This window comes from Nomascus leucogenys, chromosome 22a (genome assembly GCF_006542625.1).
Source record: "Nomascus leucogenys isolate Asia chromosome 22a, Asia_NLE_v1, whole genome shotgun sequence".
NCBI lineage: Eukaryota > Metazoa > Chordata > Mammalia > Primates > Hylobatidae > Nomascus > Nomascus leucogenys.
This window is the reverse complement of record NC_044402.1, coordinates 4715380-4724153: the sequence shown is the minus strand read 5'-3', so window position 1 is coordinate 4724153 and position 8774 is coordinate 4715380. Positions and strand designations below refer to the sequence as shown.

The 8774-nt window shown below is 38.8% G+C and overlaps 1 non-coding gene across 1 annotated transcript; it reads right to left on the bottom strand.

The window, feature by feature from the left end:
• Positions 1–3723: 3723 nt before the first annotated feature.
• On the bottom strand, positions 3724–3939 carry LOC115832723. The gene has a single exon (XR_004028230.1). It is a non-coding gene; the product is annotated as a small nucleolar RNA U3 (small nucleolar RNA).
• Between the last annotated feature and the right edge of the window lie 4835 nt (positions 3940–8774).

Genomic DNA, 8774 nt, shown 5'->3' with positions numbered 1-8774 from the left:
GTTCTTTTTGTCTTTGACTTTTATCAGTTTGACTATAATGTGTTTAGGTGTGGATCTCTTTGAATTTAATCTACTGGGATTTTGTCAAGCCTCTTGGATGTTTTTATTAATGCTTTTCATCCAACTTGGGAACCTTTTAGTCATTATTTCTTCAATCATTTTCTGCCTCATTCTCTTTTTCATTTGGAGGCTCCCATTATGCATATGTTAGTACATGTGATGATTTTTACAGATATCTGAGACTCTGTCCATTTTATCTTCATTCTTTTACTTTTGCTCCCTATACTCAATGATCTCTATTGGTCTATTTTTAAGTTTACCAATTTCCTTACTCTCGCTCTCTCTCTCTGCCACCACTGAGAGAGAGAGAGAGAGAGAGAGAGAGAGAGTTTTTAACATTCAAAACAGTTTATCATTCCATCCTTTTTATTTTATTATATTATTTTTTATTATACTTTAAGGCCGGGCACGGTGGCTCACGCTTGTAATCCCAGCACTTTGGGAGGCCGAGGCGGGCGGATCACGAGTTCAGGAGATCAAGACCATGGTGAAACCCCGTTTCTACTAAAAATACAAAAAATTAGCCAGGCGTGGTGGCGGGCGCCTGTAGTCCCAGCTACTCGGAGAGGCTGAGGCAGGAGAATGGTGTGAACCGGGGAGGCAGAGTTTGCAGTGAGCCGAGATTGCGCCACTGCACTCCAGCCTGGGTGACAGAGCGAGACTCTGTCTCCAAAAAAAAAAAGTTCTGGGATACATGTGCAGAATGTGCAGGTTTGTTACATAGGTATACATGTGCCATGGGGGTTTGCTGCACCCATCATCCCGTCATCTACATTAGGTATTTCTCCTAATGCTATCTCTCCCCTAGCACCCCCAGACAGGCCTTGGTGTGTGACATTCCCCTTCCTGTGTCCATGTGTCCTCATTGTTCAACTCTCACTTATGAGTGAGAACATGTGGTGTCTGGTTTTCTTTTCCTGTGTTAGTTTGCTGAGAATGATGGTTTCCAGCTTTATCCATGTCCCTGCAAAGGACATTAACTCATTCTTTTTTATGGCTGCATAGTATTCCACAGTGTCTATGTGCCACATTTTCTTTATCCAGTCTATCGTTGATGGGCATTTGGGTTGGATCCAAGTCTTGGCTATTGTGAACAGTGTTGCAATAAACATACGTGTGCATGTGTCTTTATAGTGGAATGATTTATAATCCTCTGGGTATATACCCAGTAATGGGATTGCTGGGTCAAATGGTATTTCTGGTTCTAGATCCTTGAGGAATCACCACACTGCCTTCCACAATGGTTGAATTAATTTACACTCCCACCAACAGTGTAAAAGTGTTTCTATTTCTCCACATCCTCTCCAGCATCTGTTGTTTCCTGACTTTTTAATGATTCCCCACTCTAACTGGTGTGAGATGGGATCTCATTGTGGTTTTGATTTGTATTTCTCTAATGACCAGTGATGATGACCTTTTTTCCATATGTTTGTTGGCCTCATAAATGTCTTCTTTTAAGAAGTGTCTGTTCACATCCTTCACCTACTTTTTGATGGAGTTATTTGGTTTTTCCTTGTAAATTTGTTTAAGTTCTTTGTAGTTTCTGGATATTAGCCCTTTGTTGGATGGATAGATTGCAAAAAATTTTCTCCCATTCTGTAGGTTGCCTGTTCACTCTGATGGTGGTTTCTTTTGCTGTGCAGAAGCTCCTTAGTTTAATTAGATCCCGTTTGTCAATTTTAGCTTTTGTTGCCGTTGCTTTTGGTGTTTTACACATGAAGTCTTTGCCCATGCCTATGTCCTGAATTGTATTGCCTACATTTTCTTCTAGGGTTTTTATGGTTTTAGGTCTTACGTTTAAGTCTTTAATCCATCTTGAGTTAATTTTTGCATATGGAGTAAGGAAGGGGTCCAGTTTCAGTTTTTTGCATATGGCTAGCCAGTTTTCCAACACCATTTATTAAACAGGGAATCCTTTCCCCGTTGCTTGTTTTTGTCAGGTTTGTCAAAGAGCAGATGGTTGATAAAGGGGAGATCACCACTGATCCCACAGAAATACAAACTACCATCAGAGAATACTATAAACACCTCTATGTAAATAAATTGGAAAATCTAAAAAAATAAAATAAAATAAATTCCTGGACACATACACCCTCCCAAGACTAAACTAGGAAAAAGTTGAATCCCTCAATAGACCAATAACAAGTTCTGAGATTGAGGCAGTAATTAATAGCCTACTAACCAAAAAAAGCCCAAGACCAGACGGACTCACAGCCAAATTCTACCAGATGTACAAAGAGGAGCTGATGCCATTCCTTCTGAAACTGTTTCAAACAATAGAAAAAGAGAGACTCCTCCCTAAGTCATTTTATTAGGCCAGCATCATTCTGATAACAAAACCTGGCAAAGACACAACAAAAAGAAAAAATTTCAGGCCAGTACCCCTGATGAACATCAATGAGAAAATCCTCAATAAAATACTGGTAAACCGAATCCAGTAGCACATCAAAAAGCTTATCCACCATGATCAAGTCAGCTTCATCCCTGGGATGCAAGCATGGTTCAGCATATGCAAATCAATAAACGTAATCCATCACATAAACAGAACCAGTGACAAAAACCACATGATTATCTCAATAGATGCAGAAAAGGCCTTTGATAAAATTCAACACCCCTTCATGCTAAAAACTTTCAATAAACTAGGTACTGATGGAACATATCTCAAAATAAGAGCTACGTATGACAAACTCACAGCCAATATCATACGGAATGGGCAACAGCTGGAAGCATTCCCTTTGAAAACCAGCGCAAGACAAGGATGGTCTCTCTCACCACTCCTATTCAACATAGTATTGGAAGTTCTGGCCAAGGGATTCAGGCAAGAGAAAGAAATAAAGGGTATTCAAATAGGAAGACAGGAAGTCAAATTGTGTCTGCAGATGACATGATTGTATATTTAGAAAACCCCATCGTCTCAGCCCCAAATCTCCTTAAGCTGATAAGCAACTTCAGCAAAGTCTCAGGATACAAAATCAATGTGCAAAAATCACAAGCATTCCTATACACCAATAATAGAGAACCAAATCATGAGTGAACTACCATTCACAATTGCTACAAAGTGAATAAAATACCTAGGAATACCACTTACAAGTGATGTGAAGGACCTCTTCAAAGAGAACTACAAACCACTGCTCAATGAAATGAGAGGACACCAATGGAAAAACATTCCATGCTGATGGATAGAAAAAATCAATATCGTGAAAAGGACCATACTGCCCAAAGTAATTTATAGATTCAATGCTATCTCTATCAAACTACCATTGGCTTTCTTCACAGAATTAGAAAAAAACTACTTTAAATTTCATATGGAACCAAAACAGAGCCCATATAGCCAGGACAATCCTAAGCAAAAAGAACAAAGCTGGAGGCATCACGCTACCTGACTTCAAACTATACAACAAGGCTACAGTAACAAACAGCATGGTACTGGTACCACAATGGATATATAGACCAATGGAACAGAACAGAGGCCTCAGAAATAATGCTACACATCTACATCCATCTTCTTTAAAAAAAATAGTTTTATTGAGATATATTTCACATAATATAAAATGGATCCATTAAAAAAGTTCAGGTTCAGTGGTCTTTAATATATTTACAAATAAGTTCAACCAGCGCCACAATAAACTTCATAAATTTTTTTTTTTTTTTGTAAAAACAGGAACCACTCAGACTGCATTCTCTTTCTCTTACTCTCCAAGAGGAAGACAAGAGCAATCACCAGTGGTAAATGGCAGCTGCAGCAAAGTAACACCAAGTGCCAGCTTCATGCTCAGGAGAGAACTTTGTGCCTCCTCCTCATAGTTCCTGGTGCTCTACACATTCAGAGAAACTTCTCTAGTAATGAACTACAGAAATGATCCCTGAAAGTATAGTCTTCAGAACATTTTTATTACTTCAGAAAGAAACTTGTATTCTTTAACTACCATCCTCCTACTTTCCATATGCTCTTCCTCCCAGGCCTAAGCAACTACTGATGTACTATCTGTCTCTATAAATTTTCCAATTGTGGACATTTCATATAAATTGAATTATATAATTTGTGGCCTCTTGTGACTGGCTTTCTTTACTTAGCATACTTTTTTCAAGGTTTAGCCATATCATAGCATATATCAATACTTTATTTCTTTTTATGGCCAAATAATATTCCATTATATGGATATACCATATTTTGGTTATCCATTCATTAGTTGATGGGCATTTGGATTGTTTTCACCTTTTGGCTATTACAAATTTTTATCAGGTATATGATTCGCAAATATTTTCTACCATTCCGTGCATTGTCTTTTCTCTTCCTTAATAGTGTCCTTTGGGAAAAAAAAAAAACCAACCAACCAAACAAAAATTAATTTTGATGAAGTCTGATATGTCTGGTTTTACTTTGGTTGCTTGTGCTTTTGATGTTATATCTAAGATCCATTGCCAAATCAAAGATTGTGAAGATTTTACCTCCTCTGTTTCCTTCTAGAATTCTGTAGTTTCAGTTTTTGCATTTAGAAGTTTGATCCATTTTGAGTTAACTTTTGAATACAGTGTGAGGTAAGGGTCCAGTTTCACTGTTTTGCATGTGGATATCTAGTTGTCTCAGCACCATTTGTCAAAAGACCATTCTTTCTCCAGTGGGTGGACTTGGATTCTTGTCAAAAATCAGTTTACCATAGAAACATGGGTTTATTTCTGGACTCTCAATTCTATTCCATTAATCTATTTATCTACCCTTCTTCCAGTACTGTACTATAGTAATTATTCTTGCCTTGTAGTAGGTTTTGAAGTCAGGAAGTGTGAGTCTTTCTACTTTGGTTTCCTTTTTAAAGATTATTTTTGCTATTTTGAATCCCCTGAATTGCATATGAATTTTAGAACTAGCTTGTCAGTTTCTGCAAAAAAAAGCTGAGATTCTGACAGGGATTGTGTTGAACTCACAGATCAATTTGGGGAGTATTGCCATCTTAACAATATTAATTCTTTCAATACAGGAACAGGGGATGTTTTCCCATGTATTTAGAGCTGTGTTAATTTCTTTCAACAATGTTTTGTGGTTTTCAGAGTATAAGCTTTGCAATTCTTTTGTTAAACTTATTCCTATTTCATTTTTATTATGCTTTTGTAAATACAATTATTTTCTTAATTTCATTTTTAGTTTGTCTATTGCAAGTGTATAGAAATACAAGTAATTTTTATGTATTGGTCTTATATCCTAAAACCTTACTGAATTTGTTTATCAGTTCTAATAGTTTTTTAAAGTGGGTTATTCATATTCTATCTATCTATCTATCTATCTATCTATCTATCTATCTATCTATACAAGATCATGACATATGCAAATAGAGATACTTATACCTTTTTTCCCCAATCTAAATGTCTTTTGTTTTCTTTCCTTGCTAATTGCTCTGGTTGGAAACCCCAATACGATGCTGAATAGAAATGAGGAGAGCAGACATTCTTGTCTTGGTCTTGATCTTATAGAGAAAGAATCCAGTCTTTCACCATTAAATATGATGTTAGCTGTGAGTTTTTCTAAGATGCCCTTTGTCAGTTTCAGAAAAAATTATCTTATATTCCTAGTTTATTGTGTGTTTTCATCACAATGTTTATTGGGTTTTGTCGTGTAGTTTGTCTGCATAGAGATGATCACAGAGTTTTTGCTTTTTAATTCTATCCATATAGTGTGTTGTATTAATTGATTTTTGTGTGTTAAACCAACTTTGTATTCCTGGGGTAAATCTCACTTGGTCATGGTGTAGAATTATTTTTATACGTTGCTGGATATGACTTGCCACTATTTTGTTGAGGATTTTGTATGCATAGTAATAAGAGATACTGGTCCGTAGTTTTCTCTTCTTGTGATGTCTTTCTTTGGTTTTGGTATCGGGGTAATACTGGCCTCAGAATATTCATAATTTGGGAAGTGTTTCCTCCTCTTCTGCTTCTTAGAAGAGATTGTGAAGAATTGGTATTCACTCTTTAAAAATGTTTGGCCTCTGATTCTTTCTTACATGAGTTCAAATTCATTCCTGAGCTCTCTAGTGAATTTTTTATTTTAGGTGTTGTACTTTTAAGCTCCCAAATTTGCGTATTTATTTAAATTCTTTGTCTCCCAAATCTAACATGTAGGTGCCTTGAGGGACATTTTCTGTTGGTTGGTCTTCTTCCTTTGAATGGGCTATATGTTCCCATTTTATTGCATATGTCATAATTGTTTGTTGGAAACTGGACATTTTAGATAACACATTGCAACAATCTGTCATTAGTTTCTCCCCTTCCAGGAATTGTTCTTGCTGGGTCTTTCTTTTCTCTTTTTGCTTGCTTTTGTTTTTATTTTTGCTGCCTGTTTGTTTAGTGGCTTTCCTGGCATAACCCTGTTTCCTGTACTATGCAGCCAATAAATTCCTTGTTCCCCACCTTTTGATCAGTTTGTTTATATCTTTAAGCCTGGCCTCCTGGGGTTCAGTCTTTTGTCAATACAATTTATTGCTCAGCAAGTGATCGATCAGATTTTCTTAACTGCCTTGAGCATCAGTTCTCCATCCTTTGCCAAAGTTATCTGTGTGGGAATGTACATACTTTCAAACTTCAAGCAGTTTAAAAACCCTCCCTAGTTTCCACTTCCTGCTTGTTGAGGGCCTTAAGGTCAGCAGTGAGTGACAGGGCCTCCTCCTTCCCCAGGTCTTTCTTGGACCTGTATATAGCCCTGCACAGGCAGAAATACAGAGTGCTTCAAGTTCCCTGTGGCTTTCTAGTTCTATATGTCTTCCTTTTCATTTTTCGGCCAGGCTCTTGTTAGCCCCAACTGAAATCATAGCCTTAGGCAGCAGCAATGTTACCAGCAGATTCTTATTATTTTCAGTAGTGCTGTGGGCATGAAGTTTCATTTACAGAGCTGAGTTCACAGACAAGTCAAATAGCAACAACATCATAGGAATAGAGATATTCTAGGCAGCTTCTGGTTGGGTTAAACTACTGACTGTTCTCTGAGTACAGGCCCTTTTAAAAAAAAGTGTTTTTTGAGGCAGAGTCTCACTCTGTTGCCCAGGCTGGAGTGCAGTGGTCCAATCATGGCTCGCTGTAGCCTCGACCTCCTGGGCTCAAGTGATCCTTCCACCTCAGCCTCCTAAGTAAGTGCGATCACAGGTGCATATCACCGTGCCTAGCTAATTCTTAAAAATTTTTTTTGTAGAGACAGGATCTTACTATGTTTCCAGGGCTGGTTCCAAACTCCTGGGCTCAAGAAATCTTCCTGCCTCAGTCTCCCGAAGTGCTGGGATTACAGGCATGAAGCACTGTGCCTGACAAAATAAAAATTACTTTTAATTGACACATAGTGTCAGATCATGGTAATTAGGATATCTATCATCTCAAACATTTATCATTTCCCTGTGTTGAGAACACTCAATATCCACTCTTACAGCTACAGAGCTTTAAAGCAGTCAATCCTCTTTGGCTGCGAGAATGTTGGCTTTTCACCACCACTGCACCTCTGAGCTGGAGGGTGAGAGAGTATGAGAATAGCCCCAAGTTAAATACGCCACAGACCCACTGGTATTACCAAGGTTCAGTAATTGGTAATTGGTGTTTTTCAGTTTGTTCTCGCGTGTAGTTAATTTCCAGAATTCAAAAATAGTTGAATTTTATTGTTTTGCAAGTATTTCTGTTGCTTTTGGGGGAGAGTGGGTTTACGGAATTTCCTAGTTACGTCATTTTTAGCATAACGCTTTTGAGTTTCATCATGTTCCACATATCTGTAGTTTGTTTATATTTTCCAGTGCAAGTCCATTGTATGGATATACTTCAGTCTGTTTATGCATTTCATCAGTTAAATAAAATTTGTGTTATTTCCAATTTTTGGTGATTATGAATAAAACCACCGCAAACTTACACACAGAAGGGTTTGTGTGAACATAACTTCTTTTCACTTCCTCTGGATAAATACCTTGAAGGAGAATTGCTGGATTGTGGAGTAAGTGTGTGTTCAAAGCAATAAGAAACTGCAATTGCAAACCTGTTTTCCAAGCAGTTGTAACATTTCGCATTCCAAGCAGCAAGAAAGAAAAAGAGTATCTCAACTGCTCCACATCCTCACTGTCACCATGGTATTCTTGTTTTTTCTTTTTAAAAGAAAAGATATGGTGGCCCCCACCTTGCTGAGCAGGAGGCAAGTCTGCTCTTGGCTGTCAGCTGCGGAACCTGAAAGGGTCAGGCTTCTTCTAATCAAATCTAGGAAGTTTGCTCACCAGCCTGGTTGTCTAAACTTCCCTAGGGAAGATATTGTCTGAGCTCTGCATGGAAGCTGCTCCCACCTGGATCCAAGGAGCTCACAAGACCCTCCCAGGCCCCTGCAGGTGAGCCGTTCCCAGAGGAACCACTGCCTTCTCCTGCCCTCCGCTGCAGGTGTGGGCTGCAGGTGTGGGCAGATCCCTCCCTCTCTCCCCACGGGTGTCTCCTGCGTCAGGAGAGAAAGGACCCTTGACCTTGGAGTGCCTGGGAGGGGTGGGGGCCAGCTCCAGCTGCAGCTGCCCTTTCCAGGGTTTCTCAGGAATAAGCCGTGAACAAAAGCAGACGTCTCAGCTTGGAGGAACTTTGAGTCATCTGGACCAAGCCAGTTAGGTCACAGAACTGCACACGGAGGCACAAACTCCAGAGGGAGCAGAGTCTATGCAGAAAGAAAGCTCAGCACTGGTGTGGTCTTGGACAAGTCACTTCCCCTCTGTCTGGGG